Genomic DNA, 15,153 nt, shown 5'->3' on the forward strand with positions numbered 1-15,153 from the left:
AAGGTGCACACAGGGCTTTTAATTGTTAAGAATTTTCTTTTGTTTATAGCTTCTGAGGACAAAAGCTATATTCTTTTTGCAATGGGCACAACCCTGTAATGGCATTCTTTCCTATTTGGATATGACAGATACCCTCTCAGGAGCTAAACTCATTTCTGCACAATGTACTTGAGACTTGGAGAAGTAAACCACAATTTATCTCCTCTAAATCGCACTCCCTGGTTCAGAGCAGGAGGCAGATAACCTCAATGTGAACTTTGCCTATGGATGTTTATCTACAGGCTCCAAGTAATATGGATTTATTCTGGTAATATACAGACCATTTTGCAGATAATGTTGAGAGCAAACATTTTATTACTGATTTCTTGTAAATTACACATGGCTGTGTTTTAATGGATTTTCCTTCCAAACCTCAGACTCACAACATGAGTAGTTATACAGATTTTTATTATGATCTTGAATATTGACTTTTAATTATGCACTGGTTAACAAAACAAATAAGGCTGTCATTGCCATCAAGGGAGCGTTAAGGATGGAGGGTATCTTTTGACATCTCTCCTACCTTCCCATTCCAGTGCTACTTTCTTTAACATCACCCATGCGAAGCATAAAAATGGAAAAATCTCACATTACTTTAAGAAGACCCTGGAGCAGTTTTTAATTATGTTGATCACAAAGGATATATAGCTTACAGTAATGATAGTTGAAGGGCACCTTAACAACCATATTCAAGTGTAAGAAGGACTGTTCCAAGAGGCACACGAGGCATTATTTCCATCCCAGTAGAAGACAGACTGGACAGGATACATTTATATTGAAACCAAAGAAGGTAGACAATTGAATGAACTTCCTGACCACAAGAATGTCAGGGGAAACAAGTCATTAAAAAATCCAAGAACTAAACTCTGCTCTTTCTGGGACATTTCAGTTCTTAATGTGGCCTTATGGAAGGCTCAGCGTCTGACAGCAATGGCCCAAGAGTTTTGCAGATCTGAGGCCAGCATCCAGCAATGGTGACCCTCTAACACCACTCCCATTCTAAGACTCAGTGATCTCATCCTTGTAGAAAATAAGAGGTGGAGAGAAACTTCTATCTGACCTGTATATTTTTAGATTCTGTTTTTAAGTATGAAGAGGGTTAAAGGCTTTTGAATTTCTTTCCTGGCCATTCAGACAAGAAAATAGGTCAAGAGCTCAGTAAGACCAAGGAGATCAGTGATTTATTTCTGTATGGCCGTTAGTGTTCTTTTTAACCCTTTGTCCCAAGAACATCCTGAAATATATCCCATGAGGAAGTGTTAGTGGTAAAGACAGATGCAGGATATTGAGGTCTTGATGAATGTTGGTTGTTTAATAAATCTTGATAGGAGATATGAATATGCACGAATGATCCAATGAATCTTTGACAATGATAAAGTTGGGATCAAATCAGGTTAATACTATTTAGAACTATAGAAAATTTGAGCCAGAAAGGACCTCAGAAATAAAGTACATTCCATTATTATTCATTTAATTTTTACTGGTGGAGCAACTGAATCATTTGCTTCCTGGATCATAGCATCAGAACTGGGAATTGAATCCAGTGCAATGGTGTTTCCATTCCATTATACTCTCTAGGATGCCAGTTCTCTCTGCAACTTGTCTTATGGAAAAGACTCGAAATTTTTTTTGTTTGTTTATTTGTTTTATCACTGCAGCAAAAAATTAAAAAGATAGCTTTTCAGCTCAATCTGTGAAAAATGGCAGCTACTTTAATGTCTCATATGCTATTAAAATTTTTTCATCAATTCTGGTACCACCATGCCAAATCTCCAAACCAAGAAGCAATGAAAAAGTGATGCTAATTATTTTTTTTAAATCACCACTACAGGAAACAATAATTCTGTCATTACCATAAAACAACATCTTTATAGACCCCAGGCAAACAACAAGAAAATTGTTTTCAGAAAACATCAACTATATGGAAAGTGAATGGGCTCCTTCATGTTTCATCAATCAATTTCCCTGACTTGTTGGTTGAAACAATTAAATCCTGACCATACTGAGGAAAATTAGGGAGTCCATGGAAAATGGTCACTTTGAATGGAGCTCGTATGTATTTTGGAAACAAACATTAAAATGGGACATTTTTCTAACACAAAAGAGCTTTAAGGTTATCTCAACACTTTTGGAGAAAGACACACCTTTCCAGTAGAATTTCAATGACTCTGGCCAAGTATCAGGAATTCTTTCTACCCTGATAATGGAATCAACTCTCAATAAGGAAAAAAAAGAACACAGGCACATTTCAACTTGAGGAAGCTATGTGTGTTTTAGAATTTCAAGGAACAATGTGTTGTTAAAATATAAAATGTGCAATAAACTTTAGGTATAAAGGACTTTGTTGGCTATAAAATTTTATTTTACTGCTCTCCTCCTATGGCTAAACACGTCTGAGATCAGTGAAGTATTAAAATATTCAAGACGACAGAACATGAAGCTTAATTCCAGAGGTAGCAGTGAGAACCGACGACAAGGGGCAGATGCTGAATGTCTGTGCTATCACTGGCGTGAAGTCTGTCATTTCGGTGTGTACTTAATTTAAAAAGATATGGAGGGCAAAGCAAGTATACTTCATTGATCATCTCCATTACTCTCCATGCAGAGACACTGGTTGAAACAGAGAGTGACAACTTGGTGTCAGAATCTCTGTGTAGTGGTGAGTCTGAGGCAGGCACTCTCATCATTCTTAAACACACAGTCGGGATGTTGGAGAATTTTTTGGAGGCCCAAATTATTGTTTTCATAAGTCTGTGGGAGCTCAGAAAAATACATGCTGTTTGAATTTTTCTGAATGTGCGGGGAGGCAAAGATTTTCATTTTGAAATAGAAATTCTTCTGTATGTTGTCTAAAGAAAGTCTTTGTTACTGAAATAAGTCTGCCTGTGGAAAATTATAGTTTCCAGGGGAGCAATTCCTACTAATCAGACTCAAGGTTGACTTGGACATTACAAAATTATATGAGAGTCCCTCAGGGTAAAAATTACTAGATGAAGAGAAGCAAAATCCCCAAAATGAGAAGACGATAGTGTTTTCTAGTGAACCACTTGCAAAGTAGAATTAGAAAATTCTTGGGATATTCTGCCAGGCTTAAAGGCACGATTAGGATGGCATCACCAAAACGAGCCAGATTTGTTGCTTTTGGAGAATCAGTATTACATTTGAACTGGGTTGTTCACCTTCTAGATTTTTGGTATGCATACTTGGTTTATTATGGTTTTGTTGCTTTTGTTATTGCTTGTGTTATGTGTGTGTGTTTGTGGGCATGTGTGTGTGTGGAGGGGGGTCTTATTATTGTATTCTTAGTTTCTGGCACAGTGCCTGGCATATATTAGGATTTCAAGCAATATATCTTAAAGGAAAACATTTTAGAACATTTACATTTGTTTCCTATTTATAAAAGTGATACTTATTCATTATAGAAAAATATAAAGGCCAACAGAAAAATAGAAAAGAAAATTAAATTGACCCATAATCCAGTAATAATGGTCATAGTATTTTGGTGTGAATCCAATGGTCTAATTTGTATACATTCACACACACAAGCATATCTAGAAACATAGACACACACACACACACACACACACACACGCACATACATATATACCGGCCACTCACAATTGGTCTCAAACCAAATATTCTGTTATATATTCTTTTTGCAATTTAACTTTAATAAATATGAAAATATTCCATCAAATGGAAAATTGTTTATAGAGTTCACAGTGCCCACTTACTAAAAAAACTCCACAAATTGGGACTGAAGAAAGCTCCCCTATGTTTCCTGTACTGGCCAGTAGTGACATTTATTGAGCACTTACTAAGTGCCAGAAACTCTGCCAAGCACTTACTAATAGTGTGCTCTTTTAATCTTCATAACTTTTTGAAGTAGGTGCTATTAGGGTCTTCTTTTTAAGAACTAGAGTGTGAGTAATTTGCCTAAGTTCACACAGTGGCAGACGATGGCAGAGCTGGGTTTTGAACTTAAGTTTGCTGAATCCAGACCCCGAGCTCCAGACCTCTGGGCATATTGCTGCCTTCCATGACTATGGTACACATCTGGACATGTCTTTGACCCACACCCTGGGATTGCTTGGTTCTGTTTATCCTATTTCCAATATTTCTCCTCTTCTCCAATCTGCCATCAACATCTTAGCTTAACTCATTGATTCTCAACGAGGGTCAGTTTGCCGTCCTGGGGACATTTGGAAATGTCTGCAGGCATTTTTGTTTGTCACAACTGGAAGGCAGATCTTACTAATATCTATTGGGTAGAGGCTAAGGATGTTGTTAAACATCCTGCAATTCACAGGACAGCCCCCACAGCAAAGAATTATGCAGCCCAAAATGTCAATAGCACCAAGATTGAGAACTCTGCCTTGGTCTGTTTCCCCAACCTCTCATCTGAACATAAATAGCCTCCTAATTAGTTTCACTGTCTTTAATTTTATCCTCATCCACGCTGCTGCTGTGGCTACCTCTCTAAACACAGATAAAATTATGCCATTCTCTTGCTTTGTTTAGCACTGCAGCTCTGGAGGGCTGTGTGGGTCCAAATCCTAATTCAAGCAGTTCTAGACTATATGACTTTGGGCAAGTGGATCTAACCTCTCCAAGCCTCAGTTTCATTACCTATAAAATAAAGGAATGATCACAGCACCTGCCTCAACAAGGTTCTTGTGAGGATTTTAACATTTGGTGTTTACACAAGTTAAGTCCTCAATAAATGTTATCCATCATTTAAAAAAGTCTTTGAAGGCTTTATACTGCCTGCAGAGGAAAGCCCAAACTTCTCAACATGACAGTCCAGACCCTTCTTCATGCAGTTCTGCTCAGCAGCCTCTTCTCTGAGCTGGTGCCCTGGACGTCCTGTCCTGCAGGACTACTTGTCACCCTCTAGGTGCATGGAGATGTGGGTGTCAGGTGTCTTTGCTAGTGCTCCCCTGCCAGCCTAGGAAGTCCATCTCCAGCTCCTCTACCTGGACACATGTGCCTTCCTCAGGTCTCAAATCAAATGTCACCTCTTCTAATCAGATTTACTTACTCCTTCCCGTACATTGTCACAGTATTTTGGTCATGCCATCTCTCTAGCCATCTGTCTGTCCATCTATCTGTCTAACCATCCATCCATCCATTGGCTGTAATACATAGTAATTATGAGGACAAGCTCTGGAACCCGATTTTCTTATTTTAAAAATCAGGTTCCAAAAGAAAATTTATATGATCTTGAACAAGTCACTCAGCTTCATGAAGCCTTAATTTCCTTCACTCTAAAATAAGTATAATCATATCATGCAACTAATAATGTGATCATGAAGGTGGAATGTATGTCAAGCATTTACCATATTGTCTGCTACATATAAGCCCTGCAGAAATGTTAGCTCTCACCCAACCTGTATTTGTCGAGTACCTACTCTGTGATGGGTCCTCTTTACACTGTATTATAACTTTTTATTATAGTGTTACATATATTCATATGTCATAAGTGTATAGGTTGGATTATAATGAGTTGTGCATGTGACCAACTCTCTTATTAGGTGACCTGCTTGTTGAGGAAAACCCCTCCCCACTTTAAAAAAAATCTCCTGTGCACACCGGCACTTGAAATATAGGTGACAAAAATATCATTTCCATCAACATCTGGCCTGTGTTTCATAAAGTCTCTGCCGGCTGTTATTTCTCTCTTAAGAGGCTATGATCACATGTACTAATGTGAGAAGCACGACCAGTCAGGAGTCTGCTATTGTCCTGCATTGGTAGCCACCCCCTACCGGCCCCTCCATATCCAATCCACCTTTTAAGTTGCCTCTCTGGGCATCAGACAATGAAAAGAAAGCTCTTCATGTTTATAATAATGGCCTTCAACCTTCTCTGTTACCCTGAAGCTGAAGAGATGATGTCAGTGACGTATTCCCGTAGGAAGAACACAGTGACTGCTTAATTTTCCATGCGGATTTTGAGTGTGTTGTTTTTTGTTAAAATCCAAATTACATTCCTTTCACTAAGCAAGTGGTCCAATCTGATTAATATAATGCATTCTCCTCTGTTGCCAAACATTGCCAAAGGCAAGGTATTACTTAAGGAACCACCCCTCCCCCCAACTTACATACATATAAATGAAAAATAAGTAGATCTGTACAATCATTATGGAGCTAAAATGGCACTTAGAAATGTTTTTTTTTATTGTGAAAAATGGCCAAATAAGAGTTGCTGACTGTTTGTAGCCCTGTAATGTAAGTCAGATAAATTGGTGCCCAGAAGTCTGACATTTCAAAAGCCTGAGAATATGTTGCATTTTTTCTGATATGCCATTTTTGTAATTCTCCCAGTTATTTTCCTTTAGCAAGAAGCAATTCTTCTGTGCCCAGGCAGTTCAATTAGAGCATTGTAAATGTTGTCAGAATGACTTCAACATAAGTGCCCATGAGCAATAGGTATAATTTTAGAGGGCAACAAGTTCTGCCTTTACCACCCTGGTGGGGACAATGGTGTTAACTAACTCAGAGAAGGAATGCACCATCTATACCTTCTCAACTCAGTTAACCTGCCCAGAGAATTAGAAACATGCCGTCCCACCTCAGAGTGGTTTCTCTGTTTTGGTCTGTTTAGCATCTTTGAGGCTTCTTTAGCCGACAAAACTCTCCTTTTCCTCTCAGCGCGTATATATTAGGTGACTCTACCTCTGCAGTGGCTTAGAACTGGCCTTAGTGATGTATTTTTAATAAATAGAATGTGGCAGAAATGGTACTGCCTGACATTTGAGAGGAGGTTAGAGGTCAGCAAACTTTTTCTGTAAAGGGCCATATTGTAAATATTTTTGGCTTTGTAGGTCATACTCAGATGGCCTCTATCACAACTATGCAGCTCTGTCATTGTACCATGTAGCAACCATAGGTAATACACAAATGGGCTTTGCCACTTTCAGATGAAACTTTATTTATAAAATTAGGTGAAAGAGTCAGATTTGATCTATAGGTTGCAGTTTGCCAAACCATGAGCTGGGCTGTAAAAGGTGACATGGCTTCTGCTTGGCTCTTGGAGCCCAGATGTCTAGCTACACTGAAGTTACCATGCTAGAGAGGTCATGAGGAAAGACTACATAAAAGATAGGAGATGCTAAGGGAGCCCCAGCTGGCTAAGCTGTCTTTCCTCACAGATACATGTAGGGGAAGTCTTCAAGATGAGTCCAGTCTAGCCACCAACTGAATACAACTGCATTGTAAGACCCCCCGGTGAGAACAGCCTAGCAGAGTGCAGTCAACCAACAGAACTGAGACAGATGATGATGATGGCATTGAAGATGATGATGATGATGATATAGTGGCTCTGGGATGGGTACATGACCTCACCTGTCAGTACATTTTGACACCCTGCCAATACTACTTTGTACAGGAATAGACACATGTCTCAGTTTGATCCACTTAGACTCAATTCCTTGAACTCGAGGAAGAATTGGACAGCATGTGAGCCTGGGGCTGCTAGTGAACATTTTAACATCATACAGGAAGAGCCTGTCCAAGGCAGTAACCAGTGAAGAAGAAAGCAGAGCAGAGAAGCAGAGAAAGAGGTTACTGAAGGCATCATTTTGGTACCAGTATAGAGCTCTTCCTGAGAACAAACCCTATGCATTTCAGTTTTAAGAGTCAATTATTTCAACTTTTTATTATAGTATTACATATATTCATAAGTGTACAGGTTGATGATTTTAACAAACTGAACACAACCATGTAGCCAACGCCCAGGTTAAGAAATCAAAGTTTACAGCTCTCCCATCCCACTGACTCTTGCTTCCTTTTAGCTTTTCCCTGAAGATAACTGCTATCTTGAATTTTGACAGCATATATTAGTTTTTCCTCTTCTTGTGATTTGTACCAATGTAATCACACAATATGTACTCTATTGCATCTGACTTCTTTTTTTCTCCCTTTTATTTTTAGTTGACATAATAACTGTACATCTTGTGGGATGCAGAGTAATATTTTATGCATGTATGCGATGTGTAATGATCAAATAAGGGTAGTCAGCATATCCATCACCTCAAACATTTATCATTTCTTTGTGTTGTGAACATTCAAAATCCTCTCTTCTAGCTTTGTGAAAATATACAATAAATTATTGTTAACCATATTTGCCCTACAGTACTATAGAACACCAGAACTTATTCCTCCCATCTAGCTGTAGTTTTGTATCTGTTAACCAACCTTTTCCTATTCTCCCCTTCCCCCTCCCCATCCCATCCTCTAATAACCACAATTCTACTCCCTACTTCTATGAGATCAATTTTTTTTTAGCTCCCACATGAGTGAGAACATGTGATATTTACCTTTCTGTTCCTGACTGATTTCACTTAAGTTAATGGCCTCCAGGATCATCCATGTTGACATGACTGACAGGGCTTCATTCTTTTTTATGTTAGAGTAGTATTCCATTGTGTGTGTGTGTGTGTGTGTGTGTGTGTGTGTGTATCACATTTTCTTTATCCATTAATCTGTTGAGAAACATTTAGGTTGATTTCATATCTTGGCTATTGTGAATAATGCTGCAACAAACATGGGGGTGCAGGTATCTCTCATATGAGTTCCCTTTTCTCCACATCCTTGCCAATATTTGTTATTTTTTGTCCTTTTGATGATAGCCACTCCAACTGGGGTGGAGATGACATCTCATTGCAGTTTTGATTTGCACTTCTCTGATGGCCAGTGATATTGAGCATTTTTTCATATACTTTTTGGCCATTTGTAGGTCTTCTTTTGAGAAATATCTATTCAGATCCTTTCCCTATGTTTAAATCAGATTATGTGTTTTTTCATAATTGAGTTTCAGTTCCTTGTATATTCTAGATATTAGTTCCTTGTCATATTAATAGTTTGCAAATATTTTCTTCAGTTCTAGTGATTGTTTTTTCATTCTGTTGATTATTTCCTTTGCTGTGCAGAAGCTTTTTAGTTTGATATAGTCCCATTTGTCTATTTTTATTTTTGTCACCTGTGGTTTTAAAGTCTTAGCCATAAAAGCTTTGCCTAGACCAATGTCCTGAAGTGTTTCCCTTATATTTTTTTCTAGTAGTTTTATAGTTTTGAGTCTTACATTTAAGTCTCTAATCCATTTTGAGTTAATTTTTGTGTAGGGTGAGAGATAGGGGTCTAGTTTCTTTCTTCTGCATATAGATATCCATATATTTTTCACCACTATTTATTAAAGAAGGCATTAGAGAGAATTCCCTCCTCTTCTATTTTTTGGAATATTTTGAGAAGAATTGGTATTACTTCTTCTTTAGAATTTTGATGGAATTCAACAGTAAAGCCATTCAGACCTGGGCTTTTCTTTGCTGGGAGATTTTTTATTAATGATTTAATCTCATTTCTCATTATTGGTCTGTTCCAATTTTCTATTTCTTTCTGGTCCAATATTGCTAGGTTATATGTGTCCAGGAATTTATCCATTTTCTTCTAGGTTTTCCAATTTCTTGTCATGTAGTTGTTCATAATAGTCTTTAATCACCTTTTGTATTTGTGTGGTGCCAGTTGTAATGTCTCCTTTTTGATTTCTGATTTAATTTATTTCAGCCTTCTCTTTTTTTCTTAGTTAGTCTAGTTAATGGTTTGTCAATTTTGTTTATCTTTTCAAAAAATCAGCTTTTTAATTTGTTAATCTTTTATTTTTTTTGGACTGTACTTCTTTTAGTTGTGCTCTGATCTCTATTATTTCTTTCCTTTTGCTAATTTTGGGTTTGGTTTGTTGTTATTTTTGTAGTTCCTTGGGGTGAATCTTTATGTTGTTTTTTTTTTGAAATCTTTCTATGTTTTTGATGTAGGCATTTATTGTTAAAAACTTTTTTCTTAGTACTGCTTTTGCTGTATCCAATATGGTTTGGCATGTTGTGTTTCTATTTTTAGTTGTTTCAAGAAATATTTTTATTTCTTTCTTAATTTCTTCATTGATCCAATGGTCATTTAGGAGCATATTGTTTAATTTTCATATATATTTCTGTAATTGTCTCTTAGTTCCATTTTGTCTGTAATTTAGTTTAAGGCTGATGTTTCTTTGTTGATTTTCCATCTACCTGATCTATCCAATGCTAAAAGAGGGTTACTGAAGTCTCCAACCATTATGTTATTGGGGTCTTTATCTTTAGCTCTAACAATATTTGCTTTATATATTTGAGTGTTCTGATGTTAGGTGTATATATATTTATAGTTGTTGTATCCTCTTGTTGCATTTATCCCTTTATCATTATGTAATTACCTTCTTTCTTTCTTTTTATGTTTTTTGACTTAAAGTCTATTTTGTCTGATGTAAGTATAGCTACTCCTTATGCTTTTGGTTTCTGTTTTTGTGGAAATCCTTTTCCATTTCTTCACTTTCAGTTTATGTGTGGCTTTACAGATGAAGTGAGTTTCTTATAGGCAGTATATAGTTGGGTTTTTTTGTTGTTGTTGTTAATCCATTTAGCCAGTCTATATCTTTTAATTGGGAAATTTAAATAATTTACATTCAAAGTTGTTATTGATAGGTGAGCACTTACTCCTGTCATTTTGATAATTGTTTTCTGATTATTTTGTTGTCCATTGTTCCTTTCTTCTTTTCTTGTTATTTATCTTTGTGATTTGGTAGTTTTCTGTAGTAACAAAGTTATCCAGATGTCAAGATGGCAGGTTCACTTTGGAACCTCAGTTCCCAGATGGGTCTAAGAAAAGCCATTGATTCTTCAGTTTTTTCAGCTTTTTGTTGTTGTTGTAAGGGCAGGAGCGGTTGGAATGTGACTACCCAGAACTTCCCATGTTAGAGCTGAAACTACAAGTTCATATATTTTTAGAGCACTCACTTTTTACTCTTTTTGAAATCACTTTTGTATATTTTTGATACTAATGCACAAAGTTCTTGATCTTTAGTAAGGCTTAGTGACTCTGAATTGATAGTCAGGTCCCTTTCAACTCCATTATTCTAAAATTAAATCATTCACAATAAGTCTATAAAAAACTTATAACAAATGAGAATTCTCAAGTTCAATAAGCTGAGTATTTCACCGTCAGTCACACAACTAGCTAACCCCAGAGAAGAGACTAAAATTTCTCTCGTCCTCTGGACTCATTGCCCAGTGGTCTTGCCTCTGCATCCTTCCAAGTTCTGGTTTCACTCTATAATTTCCTTTCAAAACAGTATAAGATGGTAGAACTGTGAACCTAGTACACTCTCTGTTAATACTTTATCTTGTCAGAAAAAATTGTAAGTCTCCATGATCCAATATCATACACATTTATTTGGTTCCTTTCTTTGTAGACTCTAGACTCTATCAATTTAGAATTCATTAGAAAATCACTTTAAGGTGTTAAAAATTGCTTTTTGCTAGAGTGAAAAAGGAAGTGAATTAGCAATATAAAATCCCCCTGTTTTGTTGAAAGATATTCCCTTTGAATACTGAAGAAGTCTGACTGTGTTCCATTGGCTTTTAAATGTCAGGTACTTTTGTAAAATCCAACTGAGTATTTATTTATTTATTTATTTAATCTGTCACTAAAGAAAATTGCTGGCCGGGCGCGGTGGCTCACGCCTGTAATCCTAGCACTCTGGGAGGCCGAGGCGGGTGGATCGCTCAAGGTCAGGAGTTCGAGACCAGCCTGAGCAAGAGCGAGACCCCGTCTCTACTAAAAAAAAAAAATAGAAAAAAATTATATGGACAACTAAAAATATATATATAGAAAAATTAGCCGGGCATAGTGGCGCATGCCTGTAGTCCCAGCTACTCGGGAGGCTGAGGCAGGAGGATCGCTTGAGCCCAGGAGTTTGAGGTTGCTGTGAGCTAGGCTGACGCCACGGCACTCACTCTAGCCCAGGCAACAGAGTGAGACTCTGTCTCAAAAAAAAAAAAAAAAAAAGAAAATTGCTGACATGGTAAGAGCTCATGATATAAGTGCCCAGCCTGGAAATGTGTGCAGTGTTTAGAAAGAACATCAAAACAAGGTATGTAAAAGAATGTGAATGAAGCCAGCAGCGTCTCTTTGAAAAGGAGTGTGTTGATTTGGGGCCTCTGATCTGTGTGTTCCTCCATTGCCCTATTGACAGTAAAGGCACCTAAAAGTCTGAACTATTAAGAAGCTATACTCCAAAATCAATGTTAGTTTTGTCTCCCACCCCTTCACAGACAGTCTTTCTTTGAAATCAATTTTTCTTTGGGGCTAATTGTTTAAAAGCCATGACTTCATTTTCAGGTTAAATATATGTCTGTAGCATTCTGAGAATTAAAAGAACAAAACAGAAAGAAAAGAAGATCAGTCTTTGAGTATTATGTTCAATTTACTAAAAAATGTCTAGAATACTAAAGTTATTTCCAAAGGCAAATCTTTGGTGTAACAGATGCATAATAGCATCCAGAGGCTGAAGGGTCTTTCTTAGAAAAGCATCCTGTAGCTGCTTTAACAAGAGTACTGGGTGTCATTTATAATTCATGCAAGTATATTGAAGCTTTCTGCTGCCATCTAAGAAAGATGGTTTTCAAAGCTACAGAGTGCAATAATCCAATATTCCATGTAGAGAGTCCCATACATCTCATATAGATTTTACACTGGAGATCATTTCCATGCTGATGACCTCAAGAACACAATGTGATATTTTCAGAAAATACAGATTTATGCTATGTGTTATTCCTGCAGGCTTGGAGGACAGCCATTAGATCATCAAGTTGAGCATATATTTCTAGTCAGCCTTCCTCACTGCAGTGGTCACTACAAAAAGAACGAGCGCCTAAATGCATGAAGAACTTCATTTTTTGTGTTGAATATATTTTACAGTGGAAAATAAGTTTGAGGACCAGAGTGTACTCCTGGTAGAAGTCAAAATGACCTAAAGAATAATTTAATCATTTATTCTAATGTATAGGACTTCGAATATGAGATCTACTTTTTCTGAGTTATGTTGCAGCCCAAAAGAAATGAACTTCCTAACATGACCTAATTACTTGCCACTATCAGAAAACGGTAATGTCACAGTCAACCAATAACAGGTAGTTATCACAAGCTCTGAGTAGCACCACAGTGCCTTTGAAGACCACGTAGTCCAAAAATAAAACAATCAAAACCATTTTCAATAGACTAATCTGTACAATATAATCCATAATCAGAATCTAACTATGAGAAATTCTCCACTCACAATAGTCTTTGAGTAGCTACCTCCCCTTCAATATTTCCCTCCTTTCTTTTCTGGATTCCACCAAATGGTACCCGTCTACTGCACTGTGCTAGAATTTTGAACCACCCAGTACAGTATACAACATCTTCTCAGGGGTACGCCAGCCACCAGATAGAGAAGACACCCATTACTGAGCTGTGGAGTCCTTATGATATAGTGCTATACTGCTACAAAGTAGACACAAAAGAATATTTGTTGAATAATTAAAGGTATCAATGAATGAACAAGTAAACCAATGAACTGATGTATCGATTAATTAGTAAATAAATAACTTTACTTCTTTCTGATTTGCTTTTCTAAACTAAAAAAAAGTTTGAAACTTTTTGGTCCAACACTGTACAGTGTTTTTTAAAAAAAAAATAGGCATTTTAATTTTAGAATACATTTAAATTAACAGAAAAGTTGCAAAGATAATTGAAATTTGCCATATACCTTAAAACCTTCCCCTATTATTAACATCTTACATTAGTATGGTACATTTGTCACAATTAATAAATCAGTGTTGATGATATGATATTATTGACTAAATTCCATACTTTATTTGGATTTCCTTATTTTTTACCTAATATCCTTTTTCTGTTCTGGGATCCCATCCTGGTTACCATATTACATGTAGTTGTCATATCTCCCAGGGCTTCTCTTAGCTGGGACAGTTCCTCAGCCAAGATTTTAATGACTTGGAGTGTTTTGAGGTGTACTGGTCAGGTGTTTTGTAGGATGTCTTTCTATTGGGCTTTGTCTGATGAACTTCTTGTGATTGAACTGGGACTATGGGTTTTTGGAAGAAAGTTCATAGACGTGAAGCGCCATTCTCATCACGTCAAATCCAAGGTACATGCCATGAACCTGACTTATTACTGGTGCTGTGACATTGATCACTTGACTGAGGTAGTGTTTGTCAGATTTCTCCTGAAAAGAGAGGGCCATAAACTGTGTAGACATGATCAGATATCATAGTTGATGGGTTTTGCAATCTGATCATCTTGTTTCCTTTTCACCAAGGTGGAAGCAAAGCACTTTGCCACGGCTGACAGACTACAGACAGTATCAGTATCACCACATGAATGATGTTGAGCTCCACAGGATGTGTCAAACTTCAGAAACATTTTAAGAGATTTATGTAATTGCTTACTAGTCTTATTGTTGTGCAGTATGTAAGGAAGGGTGTCTATCTCTAAATCCATTGAGCCTCACTTCCTTCAAGATGCCAGTCATATTCCTTGCAAAAATCACTCTAATTGATCTTAAGACTTAATGGCAACATGTCGAGAAGGAGAATGAAACTAAGTTCCCATGCTTAATGTGTTAAAAGTCACCACTCTCTCACTGATTTACTTTTATGAATGGCAAATTCAAACTCAGCTATTTATATGCACCAATAAATGTTTTTATTATTGGTATAAGATTTATTTGCGGTCAGCAAAATGCTTAATAAAATATTTCCTGTGCATTATCTGATCTCTTAGCGTTTCTTGTTTTTTTCTTTTTCCAAAAGCAATGTCTAGTCCAGGCAAAAGAGATGAACATGGTTACTCCATCTTCATTTATAATGGCCGAATATTACTTTATCCCATGCATATAACAGCTCATATCATTGTGAAACTATAGCAACAAATAAATGAGAAGTCTTACCCTTTCTGTATATCTGACTTATAAAAAGCCAAATATTTTACTAATCCTAGATGGATGTGGTCTTAAGTATTCATGCATGTTTATTTTAGATTTGTCCTTTTAGCTGATTTTTCAATTTCCATTTCTTCCCAGTCTCCTAGCTACATTTAAAAAAAAAAAATTGGTAATGGAATCTTCTACCAGCATGAACTGTAAGGGTTAATTAATGTCCAGACTGTATGGAGACAGAAAGGCTCAAAGATACATATTTACATGTTTTACCTGGAGATGGGAGATTTCAGAAGAGAGTGGAAAATACAT

General features: G+C 36.8%; 1 non-coding gene across 1 annotated transcript; it reads right to left on the reverse strand.

Annotated features, from left to right (window-relative positions):
• Positions 1 to 14,716: 14,716 nt before the first annotated feature.
• Positions 14,717 to 14,847, reverse strand: LOC138388985 (small nucleolar RNA SNORA20). Its single transcript, XR_011234432.1, has one exon. It is a non-coding gene; the product is annotated as a small nucleolar RNA SNORA20 (small nucleolar RNA).
• Positions 14,848 to 15,153: the final 306 nt, after the last annotated feature.

This window comes from Eulemur rufifrons, chromosome 7 (assembly GCF_041146395.1).
Source record: "Eulemur rufifrons isolate Redbay chromosome 7, OSU_ERuf_1, whole genome shotgun sequence".
Lineage (NCBI taxonomy): Eukaryota > Metazoa > Chordata > Mammalia > Primates > Lemuridae > Eulemur > Eulemur rufifrons.